Below are 18,320 nucleotides of genomic sequence, written 5' to 3' on the forward strand. Positions count from 1 at the left end.
ATCGGCAGGCGGACTCTCAACCACTGCGCCACCAGGGAAGCCCCAGGAACTGACATCTTTATACTATTTTATTTTTTCTTCCAGAAATATGGTGGGTCTCTGTTTATTTAAACATGAGTGCCAGGACAGTGTATAGGGACTGGCACACTCTTCCTGTAAAGGGGCGGAGTGTAAATTAAGCTCTGGGGACCATACGGACTCTGTCAAAACCCCTCAAATCCAGGCAGTTCCACAAGTCCAAGCAATTCCACCTCCGAAGTATGTGGATCTGACCTCTTCTCTCTGCTCTCTGCTTCCAGCCAAGCACCTCGTCTCTCTCTGGACTCACCTCAGCAGCCTCCCACCTGGTCTCCCTGCTCCTCCGGCCCCCAAAACACACCACGAAACCATTCTCCTTAGAGCAGCTGGGCCCCTCAGCAAAGTAAGTCTCTCCAGGGGCATTTCCCTGCAGTCACGATAAATCGAACCTCCTCATTGGGACTACGTGACTATGGCCCCACCTGCTCTTCCACGGCCTTGTTTCCTTCTTGTGCACTCAGTTTCTGAATTTAACTCATTTCTGTCCCAGGGCCCTTGCACTGGCAGTTCCCTCTGGCTGGCAAGCTCTGTCCTGCAAACTTCACTTCTGACAACTCTTGCCACTCAGGTTGACTCAGGTCAATGTCACACATCAGAAAAAACCCACCTGACCACTCACCAACGTAGCCATGCTCAGTCTTACATCTGTGCCTCACTGTCCCCAAGTGCAAGAGGACCATAGAGAGAGCTTGCACATGGGAATCACGTGTTGTCACACACAGGGCACAGGGGCCCCCGGGTACGGTACACACCCCCACAGAGTTTGTGGTCATGCTGTTTACACTGACCCAGTTCACGCATAAGCCCTGTACTTTTCACCAAGTTCGAGACACACCTCTTTTTTTTTCCACACACCACCACGGTCTGGAACGCTATGAGTTTCACTGGAGCAAAGAACTAAACTTCCTTAGCTCATAGGTGCTTTACTAAATGAGGTAGTATAATTTCTTTATTAACCACTAATCACTTCATAAATTCTATCTCCATTGCTAGTGACTACAACTGTGGGTTGTGGGTAGTGACTGTACCTTATTTCCATTTGCTTGAACTATTTAAGGCCCGACCAAGGGGTTCAGGTCAAGCACTTAAGCAAGCATCTTTTGGCTAAAACTTAAAAGCCACCAGGCTGGGGAGAGGATGGCACTGAGAAGTCACATATGCTCACATTTTTCTAATACCCTCTTGTTATGAGTTGAACTGTGTTCCCCCGCAAAGGATGCTGAAGTCCTGCAAATACAACCTTATTTGAAAGAAACAGGGTCTTTGCAGATGACCACATTCAGATAAAGTGCTACGGGTGGGCCCTCCTCCAATATGACAGGTGTCCTCACAAAATGGGGAAATGCGGGCACAGAGTGAAGGTGACGTGGAGACAGGGAGAAGGCGGCCGTCTGCAAGCCAAGGAGAGAGGCCCGGGACAGCTTCTCCCTCACGGCCTCAGAAGGAGCCCGCCCTACCGACACCTCAATCCCGGACTTCAGGCCTCCAGAGCCATGACAGAATGAATTTCGGTTGTGTTGAGTAACCCAGTTTGTGGCAGTTTGTTCTGGCGGTCTCAGGGAAGTCACACACCCTCCTAGGGGTATGGACACAGACTCGGCTTCTCAGACCTTCACTCTCCTTGGCCGGCGTGGCCTCCTGCCCCCAGCGAGCTTCTCCCCAACTTCCTCTCTTTCTGTCACATCTAACACAAATGGAACTCCACGAAGCAAATGAAAGCCAAGACCCCAAAACAGAGTCCCGGCCTCTGCAAAGTGTGGTCTTGCCTCCACACTTTCAGAACATTCTCTCCTAAGATCCCAAACTACCAGGCCATCGCCCGACTGCCCGTCACCTCACATTCCTGACGGCTGAGTCTGATGCTGGGGGCAATCGGACCTTTATATCCCGAGTGTTACTGTGGAAAATCTTGCTAAGTCACCGCAAGCGCCCCGCAGAGGCATTTCTCGGTGGCAACGAAATAAGTCGGGGTGTGCAACAAGCTACTCTCACCAAGATTCCGGAGCTCTCCGAACACTTCGACTCACTGAGAACACACTGGAACCATTAGAAAATAGGAGGCCGGTGTCCCCTAAGCTGGGGGGAGAACCGGGGACAGCCCCCCGCCCCGGGCTCCACCACAGGGGCTCCGAGGCCACGAGGTCAGGTTCCTTCTGAGGGGGCCCAACCGGTCTGCAGCAGGACATGCACCAAAGGAACAAACATTTAGTAACACGGAAAGACACCCAACGTAGTCTCAGCGCAGAGGCAAAACCCTGACAGAAATTTCCAGCCACTGGTAGAAGCCGAGTGGGAAAGCAGCTGAGGGCGACAGATAAGGCTGCAGGGGGCACTCGGGCTCTCCAGGGACACGGAGACGGAGGGGGCAGGAGAGCACAGCTCCGGATACAACGGAGATTCGATGGGGCCCGCTGTCCGGAAGGAGAAAGCCCGGCTGAGGGAGTGACAGGCCAGCGGGGAGGGCAGAGGCCTGCAGGCCACACAGCCTGCTGATGGGCATTTAGGGGTTAATACGTCTTCTGGCACAAGCCGAATCCCACCTTCCCTCATTCCTCGACTTACAATAATACTGGGAAAACACCAGGGAGGAAAAGGCTGCTTTGGAAACGTTTGCTGTGAGCGGACACAAGCTCACCCTCTCCCCGCAGGCCAACCGTCTCTACAGTCTAGAGGATAAGCCGTTCCTTTCACCACAAAGGGGAGACATGGCAGGTTTGCACGCTCAGCACCTTGCCTCCAGCCCGGACGTGGAAAGGCCCAGCTCTGTTCCCCGAGGTCCTGCTTGGCCTTCTAGCGCGGCCCTTGGTCTCCTCACCTGATCCTTTATCACCGGCGTCTTCCTCCTCCTCCTCCTCCTCGCCTGTAGGTGGGACTAAATTAAGGCTGACAGCACCCTATAAAGAAGGAAACACAGGGCTTTGGAGCCAGATCGGAGTGTGACTGGCAGCTCCAGCTGTGTGCTCTTGGACAAGTGACTTAACCTCTCTGAGCGTCTATTTGTATCACCTGCAGCAGGAAGATAGTAAAATCTGGCTCACCAGGTGAGCGCATAGGAGGCGCTCAGTAAGGACCATTCCTCGTCATCGTGCCTGGAGATGAACGCCCGTTGGCCCAGCACTGATGTCCCCAGTGATGCACCAGGGACTCAAACCAACTTACAAAGTCTCCTGCAAACCACAAAGTCTCTGCCTTTTCACTTGGAGGCGTTGGCATTTACTCAAAACCCAGGTCACCACCTGCTCACTTTCGATGACTTCCCCTTCATACCTTATGCAACCCCTCAGATGGGCGTAACTTCCTGGGGCCTCCACTTCCTCATCTGTAACTTGGGGAAAATTACACTCTTGACCTCTTCAGAGTGTGTGGATAAAATGTGCTGGTTCATGCCGCGTGCTTAGGGAAGAGCCAGCACACAGCTCTCCCCAAGGCAGGGCTTCCTGCTCTTGGCGCCAGAAACACTTTGGATGGGACCATGCTCTGTGGGTACCGCCCTGCCCACTGCAGGATACCTGGCAGCACCCCTGGCCTCCACCCGCCAAAAGCTGGGGGCATCCCCACCCCCAGGCAACCCAAATGTCCCCAGGCACTGCCAAGTGTCCCCCAATATCACCCCTCTGATGACCACTGTCCTCGGTGAGGGCTGTTGTTATTAATGTTATTTATCCTCTTCCTTTACCTTTAAGTCTGAGCCGGGCTGGTGTGTTGCCACCTCTTCTCTCTGGCTCCCTTCCTTCCATTTCCAATCTCCACCTCCCACGCTCCACCCCATAGCCACGCCTGGCACCCCTGCACCCCAAAGGGCTCTTCTTAACAGTTTCCCCACCCTGGATGCCAATGCCAACCACCTGGAGAGGCTTTCGAATAATACAGTCCCACCCTGGAGATTCAGCAGTATTTTTAATAAGCTCTTCCATAATTCTAATGCACACACAGGGCAGAGAATCACTGTGCAGCTCGGACTCACTCACCGGCCACCAAAGAACCTACAACAGTCCTTTCACTTAGAACCCAGGCCCCATTGCCTCAACTTCAAATAGCGGTCTGAGGTCCCCACCGACCTCTTGGAAAAAAGCCCACTTGTTCAACCCCCTGCTTCATGCCCACCCAACCCCCAGCTACAAGGGTCCCAATGGCCAGCTAACAGGTCCCCTCCCCAAATTCAGCACACTCAGCTGGGCATGCTACTCACCTTACCGGGAAGGTTCCCTCTGGCTCCTCTAACCCTGGCCAAACCCATCTACCCTTCAACAAATCCTCCCCAGAACGGCTCTGCTGTCAGTGATCCCACACCCCGACCCATCACAAAACCACCCAAGGGCAGTTTCTGGGTCTTACACACAAGGTCCTGGGTCAACACACCCAGGGAACTAAAGTCCTGGAGGCAAGTTCTGCAGACTACACAAAGCACAGACACAGGGACTCTCCAGATGGATGACTCATCCCCCACAAGGCACAAGCCCGCAATGCGGGTGACGTAAGCTCTGTGAATCCATGGGCCACTGTGCCCTAAAAAGCATTTGACCTTGAAGGGATCAACATGTGTGTGTGTGTTTTTTTAAATTAATTAATTTGTTTTTGGCTGTGTTGGGTCTTCGTTTCTGCGCGAGGGCTTTCTCTAGTTGCGGCAAGCGGGGGCCACTCCTCATCGCGGTGCACGGGCCCCTCACTGCGGTGGCCTCTCCTGCTGCGGAGTACAGGCTCCAGACGCGCAGGCTCAGTAACTGTGGCTCACGGGCCCAGTTGCTCCGTGGCATGTGGGATGTTCCCAGACCAGGGCTCGAACCCGTGTCCCCTGCATTGGCAGGCAGATTCTCAACCACTGCGCCACCAGGGAAGCCCTCCACGTGTGTTTTAACAGGGAGGTGACGGCTGGAGGCCAGACAGAGGGCCCAGGACAGAGCAGCCTGATGTGGCCTCAGGGATCCCAGGACCTCTTCACGGCCTTCAACCCCAATTCCTGGTGTCATTGTCGCTGCCTCCAGAACAGACCCAACTGCACCTCGCTGGGCGTTGAGTCTGAATTGAAGCAGATCACAGGAATACCAAGCACCTGGGAGAACTTCCGGTATCAGGAGGGTCCTGGGAGCATGCAAGGTTTTATTTTTAGAAGCAGGACACATTCTTCAAAGAAAATCTGTGCAGAAACCTTGAGCCAGAACTAGGTAAATACGAAGCAGCTCCGTCAGAAGGGTGGAAAGGGGAGGCGTGAGAACAGGTCTGGGGAGGAGACGGGTCCACCCGCTAGCCCACCTGCTGCTTGCCCAGCCCCATCACTTCCTACCCCAGATGGAGGAATCATCCACTGACCATCCACCTGCATGAAGCGCAGCATGAACACTTTACATGCACCAGACATAGCCATTCCACCCCAGGCACACGCACCCACGGGAAAAGGAAGTGGATGTCCACAGAAGGGCTTGAGTACAGATGTTTGGACTGGATTCATTTTTCATAATGGCCCCAAACTGGAAACAACCGTGACATCCACCAACAGGAGAAAATAAACCAATGGGGGCACATTCATACGGCACCACTGATAGGAAATACACATCCACACCACACAGAGGTGGGCCAGGGGCATGAAGCTGAACACGGAAGCCAAACCCAGGAGCACGTGTCTTACAGGATGTATGAGAACAGGCAGGTGGACCCTCAGACGTCAGCAAGAGTGGATGGCGGGAGGAGGCGGGGCCAGATGGGGAGGGGCACAGGGAGCCACTGGGTGAGGGTGACACCGCTTGAAGGAGTGTGGGTGACTCAGGCGTCAAACCTCAAGGATGCATGACGTACGAAAGTTCAACGATGACATGACACGCCTTTCAGAGTATAAAGAAGTACAAAGAAGCAACCGAAGCAGAAACGTGGGGTTTCTGCCTGCAGTTAGGGAGCTAATCACAGAGCTGGGCTGAGAACCAGGCCTCCGGGGAGCCTCCACCGACTGGAGGGTTTCACTGCGCCAGACGAAATTATCTGGCATCACCTGCAGCCGATGCCCCAAGCCTGGCCCCCACGTGCCCACACGCACCAGGGTCTTCGATGATCGGCTTCCCAACCACACAGACAAAGGCCTACCTGACCACCCCTCCCCCTCCCCCTCCCCACGTGGCCGCTCCGAGTCCCCGGGGGCCCCCGGGATGTGCTGTGCTGGCTAACACCTCGCCAAGGTGCCCTGGGGTCAGCGAGGCCTCGGACAGGCTGGTTCCCAAGCTGCTGTAACAAATCACCCCAAATGCGGTGGCTTAAAACAAAGAAACCGTTCTCTCCCGGCTCTGGATGCTAGAGGTCTGAAGTTAAGGTCTCTGCAGGCCCTGCTCCCAAAAGCTCGGGAAGAATATGATCCAGGCCGCTCTCCTGGCTCGTGGTGTCACAGGCAAGCCTTGTCTTTCCTTGGCTTGCAGATGCCCCCAAATCTGCCTCCATCTCACGTGGCCTTCTTCCCTGTGTCTCCACGTGGCTGTCTTCTGAGGACACCAGTCATGGGATTAGGGTTCACTCACCTTGACTAAGCCAGTTACATCTGCAAAGGCCCTATTTCCACAGAAGGTCACATTCCGAGATGCCAGTAGACGTGACCTTCCGGGGACACGACAGCACCTTGGACATGGAGTAACAAGGGAAGGCAGGTCGGGGGAAGGCCAGGCAAGAGGCAGGCAGCGGGCTGGTTCCTGCCCAGAGCAGCCCCGCGGGGACTTCGGCCCAGCCAGCCGGGCAGGTGAGACCTGAGCCCTTGTGAGAGTGGCCTGGGACTTTGTGGGACGCTGGCTGGGAGTTAAGGGAATGTCCCTCTTGTCTAGTGAAGTGGTCACATGCCCAGTTAGACACAGAGGCGTCAAGCCCTTTGGGGCCTTCTTTACCTAAGACACCCACGTAAGGGAATCCAGTAACAATACGGGTGAAAACTTGGCAGGTAACTCGGGTTCCACCCTCAGCTCCAGTTAAAATAACTTCACGGAGCACGTTCTAAACTGTTGTTACGCTTCTCACCGGGGCAAACAGAGCCTACTCTGATGACAGACTGGCTGGAGAAGATGCTGGGTCAGTCGCTGCGTCAGTCACTAAACTTTGCCGTACCGCGGGGACCCGTGGGCAGGTGCAGGGACGTTCCCGTCCCCTGTGCGCCCATGCTAGGGCAAACGGGGAGCTGCCAGAGTCTGAGGGACGTCCCAAGTCCTTAAAGCAATAGGCTGCCCTCTGCCAACACCACATCTGTGGTCACCAGCCCTGGCACCCCGGGCTCCCCTACAACAGGACCTAATCGCGTGACTGTAACTGCTCATTTAATTGTGTGTCTCTCCAACCAGGCTGTGAGCTCGAGATCAGCAAGGACCTCCAGCATCCCTGGCACACAGCAACAATCTCTCAATGAGTAGCACTTACACCAACCAAGGGCTTACCGGTTGCTCCAATCTCACAGTATATGAATGGGGCGGCTTCTCCAAAGCAAGACTTCTTATGTTCATAGCCTTCTTCACGTCTGTCCTGAAAACCTGAAGGTTATCAGAAGTGGAGTCCTTTTTTTTTTTTTTTTTTTTTTTGCAGTACGCGGGCCTCTCACTGTTGTGGCCTCTCCCGTTGTGGAGCACAGGCTCCGGACGCGCGCAGGCTCAGTGGCCATGGCTCACGGGCCTAGTTGCTCCGTGGCATATGGGATCTTCCCGGACCGGGGCACGAACCCATGTCCCCTGCATCGGCAGGCGGACTCTCAACCACTGCGCCACCAGGGAAGCCGAGTGGAGTCCTCTTTAATTTAAGTCACTAACTACAGGGGTGCTGAGCACTTGTCATGCACCTTGTTAGCTGCTACAAGAACACAAAGAAAAGCAAGACCATCCTGCTCTTAGCAGGCTCGCGGAAATGCTGAAGACACAGACATGAACTACGACAGAAACCATAATACAGGTAAAACAGCCAACCACATCCACTGCTGTCAGCTGAATGGTGTCCCCCCCAAAAAGATATGCTCGAATCCTAAATCACAGACAGGCCCTACATCAATCACTGGTGTCCCTATAAGATGCTGGGATACAGAGACACAGACACACAGAGAGAAGATGGCCACATGACGACGAAGACAGAGGTGGAAGTGATGCAGCTCAAGCCAGAGGGCGTCAAGATGGTGGGTAAATGACCAGAGCTGGAAGGAGGCAAGGAGGAGTCCTCCTTGAGCCCTCAGAGGGGACATGGCCCTGCAGACATCTTGACTTCAGACTTGCAGCCTCCAGATTTGAGAGGATCCATTTCTGTTATTCAAAGCCATGCAGTTTATGGTCATTTGTTATGCAGCCCGGGGAAACTACAGGTAGACCTCCGAGATAACACAGGCTCAGTTCCAGACTACTGCAATAAAGCACATATCAAGATAAAGCGAGTCACATGAATCTTTTGGTTTCCTGGTGCATAGAAAAGTTACTCTACACCCTGTACTATAGCCTACTGACTGTGCAACAGCATTGTCTAAAAAATTTGCAGGGGCTTCCCTGGTGGCGTAGTGGTTAGGAATCCGCCTGCCAATGCAGGGGACATGGGTTCAAGCCCTGGTTTGGGAAGACCCACATGCCGCAGAGCAACTAAGCCCGTGCGCCACAACTACTGAGCCTGCGCTCTAGAGCCCGCGCGGCACAACTACTGAAGCCCGTGCGCCTAGAGCCCATGCTCTGCTACAGGAGAAGCCAACGCAACGAGAAGCCCGCGCACCGCAACGAAGAGCAGCCCCTGCTCGCCACAACGAGAGAAAGCCCGCACACAGCAATGAAGACCCAACGCAGCCAAAAATAAAATAAATAGAATACATTTATTAAAAAATAAAAATAAAGTAAAAATGTGCAGGCCTTTATTAAAAAATACTTTATTGCTAAAAAATGGTAACCATCATCTGAGCCTTCAGTGAATCGTCTTTTTGCCATAGCCACATCAAAGATCACTGATCATGGATCCCCAGCACAAATATAATAGTTATTATGTGAAATAGTTAAATAAATATTTATTTTAAAAAGTAAAAAAAAGTTTGAAATAGTTGAAGAATTACTGAAACGTGACTCAGAGACACAAAGTGAGGAACTCTTGCTGGAAAAAGGAAGCCAACAGACTTGCTCGATGCGCAGTCGCCACAAACCTTCAATTTGTTAAAAAAAAAAAAAAAAAGTATCTGCGAAGTGCAATAAAACGAGGTGTGCCTGTCGCCCCGCCCTACCCCCACAGCATTTGTTGGTCGTGTGTCAGGCACTATTGTAAGTGCTTCTTAGAATCAGGCACTGATTTACACGTCACAGCCATCCCATGACACAGACGGTTGATCATTCCCTCCAACGACAGTCGAGAGAACCGAGGTGCAGAGAAGCTAGGTCACGGGTCCAAGGTTTCCCAGCTGGGCGGCTGCACGGCCTGCTGCGTGAGCCCGAGGCTGGTGTGAGCCCAGCGCAAAGACGGCAGGGTTGGAGCCGCTCCTTTCTAGACCATTCCGAGACCCCCAGCTGCTCCTCCCCTGTCCGCTGGGCCAACCGCAGCCCGGCTCCTGGAGACCAGAGCAGGACAGTCTAAGTGTCTGCTCTGTGGTTTTGTTCTGTTTTGTAATCAATGCATAAATTAACAAACCTGGCGTGAAATCACTCCCTGTTTTTCTGCAGAGCCTCTGCTACAAGTCTGTACCAGGCAGAGATGAAATGGAATCCAACCGACCCGACAGGTTTCCTGCGGGGAGGGTGAGTTCACCAGAGGCCCTGGAATCCAGGTCCCTGGCCTTTTGATAATCAGCTAATTTCCTTCCAGTTCTGAGGGTGACACAGAAGAGGCGCTGGGCCAGGGAGAAAGTGTGACCTGGTGCCAGAGGGCAGTCGGAGAAGCTTTCCTTTCGCCTCCAACTAAAAAGTGCCCAAGGATGATTATTTTATACAGAGAGTAAGAAAAAGGATCAGGGGAAGAAAAAAATTACCCACAGTAGAAAGGGGCTCCCTCCTCAACCGTTCCCGTCCGTCCTCTGCTTTGTTTTTGTCACCATTCATACCCAGCCGTCGAGCGGATTCTTAGCGGCATCTTCTCCCTGCTGCCGCCCCTCCCCCATCCTTCCTCCTCCTCCTGGTCCGCAGGAAGGCTGTGCCCTCCGTCATCTCTGTCACCGGGCGGTACCGGGGCTCCCTTTCCTACAGAACCGGCAGCTGGCTAGAGCCCAGGGCTCCTCGCTGGCTGGCGCTGGTGCCTTTCTGCATGGCCCCTGAGCTGCTGCTCCCCTCCCCCGAGGCGGCTCCTGCCCCAAGCCTTGGACACACTGTTCCCACTGGGGTTGGTGATGAGGCCACCGGAGCCCCAGGTCCTGAGGGCGTTTTCCTGCGTGCGTCTCACCGGGCGGCTTTCTAACCACTGACCTCTCCATGGACTCCCAGGGTGATGGCCCTCTCCTTCCTCTCTGAGCTGGCCCTTGAGACCTGTCTTGCAGGTGTCTTCCCAGCACCTGCATGGCTGGTCCTTCCCCCTCCTTCCGAGATTCCCCCTCCTCTGTCTGCCTTCAGGTGTCCAATGGCCCGCGTCCATCCTTGCCCTTCTGCTTTTGTCACTTGGAGCATTCTCCTTAGGAGGCCTAGCCACCCCAGGGAACAGGGAGGATATGGGACCACCTAGTCTCTGCTGATGCCCAAAGCCTGGTCTGCCTGGCAGCCCTGTCTCTGCAGCACCTCCCACACGCCCTCAGGATGGCGACCTCAGGGCCAGCATGCCTGGCTCATCTTTCCCCACCCGAGCCTGCCCCATTTCCAGCATCCCCATTCCAACAAAAGCACTGCCCACCTCCCCGGAACCAGTCCGTTCTCTAGTTGAAACAGGAATTTTTTTTTCTGGAAAGCATCGTTTCTCAACTTTGGCAGTACTGACATTTGGGGCCGGATCATGTTTTGCTGTGGGACCCGTCCTGTGCACTGCAGATGGCCAGCAGCACACCTGCCTCCACCCACTAGATGCCAGTAGCTGCCCCCAACCTCAGCTGTGACAAGCAAAAATGTCTCCAGACGCTGCCAATGTCCCGAGGACACCACTGCTGCAAAGGGCCAGACGGGGAAGATCGCGGGCTTCGTGGGCCCCTTGGCCTCAACTCCAGCCACTCAGCACTGCCTCTGAAAGGCAAAGACGGCCACAGTGAGTGTGCATGGCTGGGTCCCAATAAAACCTGATTTACAAAAGCAGGGTGCATGCAGGATTTGGTCCTGAGGCCACACCCCACTGGCCCCTACTCCAGGCGTCACCTGCTCTCTGGCCGGCTCTGCTCCCCATCCCCTCCATGCCTTCTCTGGGGGCACTACCCATGCCTCACCTGGACACCCACGTCCTTCAAATTGCCTGCCATCTGGACCCCCTACTCAATTTCTCAGGTACGAGGCCACCCTGACCCCACAAAAACAGAAATCGTTTGAATCCTAACTAGGAAGATAACACCCTTTATCTTGGGCCAGGCCCTGTGCTACAGACTTTACCAACTAATTTAAACCTCCAAAGCGGATCCAGTGAGTAGAGATAACGAAGCAGAAGCAGATGTGGAGAACCAACTTGTCCTAGGACACACAGATAGCGCGTGGACCCCACACCTTCATCCTACCTGGATCCCACGTGGACGATTCACTGTTGTCACTGCCCGACCCCCCGGAGCCCTCCTCCACCATCTCCTGTCTCGGCTCCTCTGGGTCCATGGGCAGGGCCATGGGACCGCGGGGTGGCGCTGGAGGCCTGCGGCAGCACAGACCAACACTCGCGTCCTGGGACGGGTTCACGCCCTCCTGGGGACCCAGGCCCAGCAGAAATCCAGGCCGGCAGCCCCGGGCAGCATCTCAGAGTGAGACCCATGGTTCAGAGCACCCGGTGGTCCTGGCTGCCTCGGTCCGGCTGGTTTTCTTTCTGGAAGGTTTTTGTATTACACTTAAAAATCATTAAAAACGAAAAAGAATATACTTTGTTTCCCATAAAAATGCTAAGCCAGAGGTTTCTGGTTGATCTATTCTTTATCAAAACCTAGGAATGTCAGGTACAATACCCCCGAAGCAGCAAGTAGCCCTTGTGAGGTTTTCTGAACATGCCCAAGCCCAGAGGAAAAGAAAAAAGAAAGGAAACGAAGCAGCAGCTCCTTATGGGAACAAAGCAGGAAGGAGGGGGGGCGAGCCTGAGCCCCCCTCCCACATGCCGTCCTTTCTCTGTTTTGCGCCCCCCGCAGGAAGAGAGAGCAGGCTCCCAGCACGGCTTCCCAGTACAGAGAGGGCAGCTCTCTCGGGTGCCCCCGCTCGGCCAGCCCAGGACAGGATTAGGGTCGGAGCCAGAGGGCTGGAGCTGGACAGCGGCAGGGGCTCTACCTGCTCCCCACCCACCTGGAGGTCAAAACCCCTCCCTCGCAGGATACAGGCTCCTGGGCCCACCTTGAGGTTCTCACTGGGTAGGGACAGACAGGCTGAGCTGTCACTCAGATGAGCACTATTTGAGTGGAGTTTAGTAAAGGGACAATGACAGCAAGGTGGGGGGTTGCAGGAATGCCCGGGGTAGTGACAGCAGGGGGTGGTGGAGGGGGGGGAAGGTACTGGGATCCGGGGAGTCAGGGAAGGGCTGCTCCAACCTCCCCCCGCCTTTCTACTGGAGGCCAGGGAGCCCACCTGATTTCAGATGAACCCCCGGGCCAACACCCGCATTCCCCCGCAGGTGTGGAAAGCGCACGAGGGGCGGCCCCAAGGCAGCCACCGCAGACGAGGCCCAGGAGGCTGCTTTCTCGCAGCAAAGCCTCCCTGCGGTCCTGATGCGAGCGACCGAGGGGCCACATCTGGAGAGGCGCCTGGCCTGGGCCTGCTGTTGACGCCCCTCACTCAGTGAGCAGCGTTTCCCGGCACTGCCGTGTTAGCTCACAGATGGGTGAATCCACAGGGGAGAGCACCAGACCTGCCACCGCACGACAGTGACCCAAGCCAGTCCATGCCAAGGGTGACTTCAAGTCCAGGGCAAGCCCTGGCTCTTGGAGATCTGTAAGATGCCAGGGACAGGCATGCAGGTGGAGGGACAGGGCTGGTGGGGGCAGGGAGCTGGAGTCTAAAACTAGGGGTCTCGACAAGAACTTGGAAATGAGAGAAGATGGCTCTTTTTTTTATCGGCAGGCGGACTCTCAACCACTGCACCACCAGGGAAGCCCGAAGATGGCTCTCTTAAAGTTAAGTCAGAACATCACAGTATGATGAGTCCTAGCAGCGCTACTCACAACAGCCCAAAGGCAGAAACAACCCGAGCATCCAGTGACGGATGAACGGACCCACACAGCGGGGTCCCTCCATACGGTGAATATCACTCAGTACGAAAAGGAAGGACATTCTGACACATGCTGCAATGTGGGTGAACCTTGAACACACTACGATAAATGGAAGAAGACAGTCACAAAAAGTCACGTACTGTACAGTTCCGCTTATAAGAAATACCCAGAAGAGGCAAATCAAGAGAGACAGAAAGCAGGTCAGTGGCTGCCAGTAGCTGGAAAAGGGAGGGATGCCCCGTGGCTGCTCCCAGGTCTCCTGTTGGGTTGGTAAAAGGCTTTGGAACTAGAGGTGGTGGTGGTACAACTTTGTGAATATACTAAGTATCACCACATCGGGACACCTGAAAATGTGCCCATCAGAAACCCAATTCAGGCTAAAACGTGTGTGTGCACAGAGCATAGTCTGAAAAGATACCTTTACCTAAAAAACTGTATATGTTGAGATATATTTTTGTTATAATCGGGGTAAACTACTAAAGAATGGAGAAAAAAAAACCTACATGTAGTCAGGAGGGAGGCTGGTCCAGCAAAGGGAAGAAGCCGTAACAGGAGGAATCAAGGCGAACTGCACCCCAGTTACGGCCAGGAGGCAGCCGCTGGTCAAGGGTGCTGTCCCAGAGCCCCCAAGCACTGTGGTCCCACTAGCGCAAGGCATCCCCAGCAGGGACAGGTGTGGGGAATCGGGGAGTGGTGGTGGGGGGTTAGGACTCTAAACACGCAACTCAAACTCGCTAAGCAAAGACGGGACCTGACTGGGGCAGCCAAAGCAAGCTGCAGGAGGACAGGATGGGGGCCCGGAGCCACCTGGATGCAGAGACTCAGGCCTCCCAGCCTGCAGGCCCTCATCCTCGCCCCTGTGGGTTCACCTTCATTACACCAGATCCACTTCTCCACCACGATGCGGGAGCGAACTGTGAAGGCACCACCCTCCCCTAACTGCAGCCCCCATCCCCATTCTGCAGAAGAGCAAACTAAGGCACCACTGAGGGCCGGTGGGCAGAGCCATACAGCTTTAGTGACTGAGATTTGCATGCGGACAGGCTTGTTTCAGAGTCCAGGCCACACCCTGTGGCCAGGATCCCATCAACCGGAGCTTAGTGAGATTCACTCTGAAGTTCACTCTTGAGTGGTACCCTGAAGAATGTCTACCAAAACTTAGCATCCCAAGGAGGGCAAACTATTTCCTAGCGACATATGCAAACCTGCCTCGTGACAAATATTTATGCCTAAGCAGACGGAGGCCTGGTTCTCAAGTTACATTAAGTCCATTGGAAATCTAGAGATCCCTGGGGTGTCCTCTGATGGAGCCTGATGGTCTGGGCCTTGGCCCATTGAACACAATCTTTATCAGTAACAGGTGTGTCCCCGTGGGGCTTATGGACCTCTAGCTGTCAGTCCATTTAGAGGGTCAAGACCCCAAAATGATACGTACAACTTTACAGGTATAGCTGATTTTCTAAAGGGAAAGCCCATAGCCCTTATCAGAGTCCTCAAATGATTTTTGCCCTCAAAAACCCTGACTTGGAGGAAGACCTAAGACTGGCTTGGAGATAAGGTGACCGGGAGATAAGCCCGTGTTGGGTCTGACTGAGGGCCTGAAGGTCTGCCCTTGACCAAGAGTGTTCAGCCCAAGCCCAGATGAAACTCTTCTTTCCTTTATCTGGTTATTATTTCTGTTGCTTTTTGTTCAGTCCCAATATTTGCTCCTTTACAGAATGGGGAGGACCTGGCTTATGAAAATCACCTTTGGACTGTAGCTGACCTGGGCTTGCTCTGATTAATACCTGAAAATCAGAGATGCTGTGCAGGTGGTCGACAGGGGCAACTAAGCCCACGCGTGCCGCAACTACTGAGCCCTCGAGCCACCTCCTCACTCTCCTGGGAGTTTCACTGCCCGATCCAGGCACACCCCCAGCCTGGACACCCCATGGCCCCGTCCCCTCCGATGGGTCAGCAACAGATACCACGTATAGGTAAACCAACCCACTGTCTGCCTACCGACCCAGCAATTGAGGACCAGCTCAAAAGGGTCATTGGGGGCCAACCCACTTCTAAGAGCAGGGAGCTGAGAAAGTCAAAAGTGGCCCAGGGGCACGTCCTGCACAGGACTGCTGGGCCTTGGCTGGTGGCCATTCCTAGGCCAGGTGCACACTGGCTGAGCAGCAGAGGCTGGGTGACAGGGGAACATGCAATTCGATTCTTGAAGAGCAGTTTCACTTCTTAAATCCCAGTTGCCAGGTCTTCTGTGATCTGGGGGATTGATCTCTGGATCCTTCCAACAATCCTCCCACTTTTTCTCTTGAGCAAGTTTGAGTGCATATTCGATTCCTTTTTATCTCTGAGAACCTTCTGAGACTGGCTCCATCTTTACAGATGAGGAAACCGAGGACCAAGGAAATTAATTTATGCAAAATGCTTATGTGCTCCTAACTGAAATTTGTCTCTGCTTGGAAAAGACCACCGCGATAAGCTCTCTGCATAGACATTTTTCTGACCCAAGAATGAAATACAGCCACTCTGTCCTTCCTAAATTGCAGTCAGCCCAGTCAACTTTAAATAATGAACAAAAGGGGAAAACTCCAGCCAGAGATAGGGAAACTGGGGTTTTCTGATTAGATTGGGAAGTTCTTTGTAGTCTAAGCAGGTTTCAGCGAGACTGGAAGGCTCTGGGAATAAACAACGGTGGAATCTTTCTTTGTCTCACCTCTTTTATCTCCAGAGCCTCAAATATGTTAAAAATGTCTCAGCTGTCCTCATGACACGCCTGCTTTAAGAAGGGTGAAAAGGCAGGCTGGTGATGAGACTGAAACACAAGGCCTGTAGGGATGCAGATGCCCTTTCTGGGGGAGCACGTGGGTTTCTCACCCGCCCGCATTCTCCAGGCTTCACTCCGTGGCGCCTGATCTCACAGTCAACTGCAGCCTTTATTTAATGCGGCAGCACTTATGTGAGGCTTATCCATACAGAGGTTCTGAAGGAGGCTGAGCACTGCCTTACATTCAGGCGATGCGGGGCCGGGTCCCCATCCCCGCAGTGGATCGCCTGCCGACCCCTGTGATGTCAGACCTCACCTCCAGAGGGGCCCTGCAGGCCTGGGATGCCAGCCTTGGTTGATCTGTCCTGAGGACACCTGAAAGCCAGGATCTCCCTTATATACAGACTGGCCCCCAATTCAAACCTCAAAAGTAAACCAATTAGTGGTGGCCAGGGCATGGGGACAGGGGGCAATGGTAGCAGTTACTTAATGGGGAGGGCCGTCTTCTTCTGGGGTGATGAAAATGTTCTGAGACCAGAGACAGGTGGTGGTCACACAACACTGTGAATGCACTAAATGCCAATCAATCTGTATCCCCCCCCCTTTTTTTTTTGCGGTACGCGGGCCTCTCACTGCTGTGGCCTCTCCCGTTGCGGAGCACAGGCTCCGGACGCGCAGGCTCAGTGGCCATGGCTCACGGGACCAGCCGCTCCGTGGCATGTGGGATCCTCCCGGACCGGGGCACGAACCCGTGTCCCCTGCATCGGCAGGCGGACTCTCAACCACTGCGCCACCAGGGAAGCCCTGTACCCTTTTAAATGGTTAATTGAATGCTATGTGAATTTGATATCAAAAAAACAAAACAAACTCACACAATGAGAAAATGTGGAGATCCCCGATCTGAAAAGTAACCCCTGCAGAGCAAGAATTTGTCAGTGACTGTACACGTGGTCCAGACGGTGCCTGGCCAGAGTCCCTGGACAGGAAGAATGGACAAGTCCAGGTAGCTGGACAGCACCAGCCTTTGAGATCATCCAGCTCACTTCCTAACTGTATCCTGTTTTAAGTAAATTTACAGTTCTAAGAGAAAAACTTTAATTCCATCTGTTTATTTTTGCTCTAAAAATTACCTACGTGGCTCACGTTTGTGACTCACAGTGGACAGCTACTGGCCGGAGTGGGACTCGGGGATACTGGCCCATGTAGCTCGTGTGTCCTCCCAATAAGGAAGGATGGCTTGGGGCACACAAACAGGCTTATTAATAACTCTCTGAACTTGAACTTGAGTGAGGCACTCTCTGAGCCTCACTTCTTGTCTGTAAAATGGGCAGGACGTATGGAGTGTTCCTGGGCTGGAGGAGATACGACAGAGGAGGGTGAGCGGAGGCTGGAGCTCCCGCTTCCTCGGCCACTGGCAGGGTCACGGGAACCAGCCTTGACCTGTCTCCCCACAGAGCTCCTCCTTGGCTGGCACACCCCCCAAGGAGCTGTCGGGCCAAGCTGTTACTTGCCGGTTACACTGGTCCTTCGCAGGGTCCTTCACAGGCATCTTTCCTTCTCCCTCACCTGGTCCATCACACCTTGAAGAGCAGCATCCACCAGCCCTTCAATAAACTATTCCTGACAGTGATAACAGAGGTGGAATTACATTCAAATCACAAAGTTAGGCACCAGCAAAACCCTGGGAAGTTCTGCCTCACAATGAACTTGAGAGAAATCAGATCTTGAATATTAAGAAGCAAAGAGGAAACACTGCATGTATGTTTCTGGAGGAAAAAAAGCCACAAAAATCGGCCAGATGTCAAGATCCCATTTTGGCCACAGCCAGTGGGTGGTCTCTTTAAATGCTGGGAGACACATGCCCACTCCCCTAAATTCCGCACAGGGCCCATCTGTCATCTCCAAGGCAAGCAGAGGAGATCCTCCAGACTCCCAGGAACCCCTAATGACAAGAGGAGAACAGCGGGCGCTGCTTCAGCTCATCTTGAGATGGAAGGCTGTCCATCTCAACCTCCTGTTTCCTCTTCCCAGAAGTCCTGCTGCCCCGGGTATCCTGGCTCAGTGCCGGAAAAAGCAAACCACATGAATGACACCCAGGGAAGTGCCAGAGCCAGAGAGGGGTCCCAGGCGGGGCCCCACTGACCTCCTTTTCTGCTTTGCTCAGGAGGGGGTCTGCACCAGACCCCCAATTCAAACGCAGAGGTAGGATCCTGCGGGGGTCAGGCA

The 18,320-nt window shown here is 54.0% G+C and overlaps 1 protein-coding gene across 3 annotated transcripts in view; it reads right to left on the reverse strand.

Annotated features, from left to right (window-relative positions):
* The window catches only part of SH3BP4 (SH3 domain binding protein 4), a 95,329-nt gene that overhangs the window by 35,333 nt on the left and 41,676 nt on the right, over positions 1 to 18,320 (reverse strand). Inside the window, exon 2 of one of the 3 annotated variants that reach the window (XM_060106572.1) lies at positions 2,894 to 2,972. The exons of the other annotated variants lie outside the window; for them this stretch is intronic. The gene's annotated coding sequence lies outside the window, so the exon portion shown is untranslated. The remainder of the gene's footprint in view (positions 1 to 2,893; positions 2,973 to 18,320) is intronic. 3 annotated transcript variants of the gene reach the window in all.

This window comes from Mesoplodon densirostris, chromosome 8 (assembly GCF_025265405.1).
Source record: "Mesoplodon densirostris isolate mMesDen1 chromosome 8, mMesDen1 primary haplotype, whole genome shotgun sequence".
Taxonomy (NCBI): domain Eukaryota; kingdom Metazoa; phylum Chordata; class Mammalia; order Artiodactyla; family Ziphiidae; genus Mesoplodon; species Mesoplodon densirostris.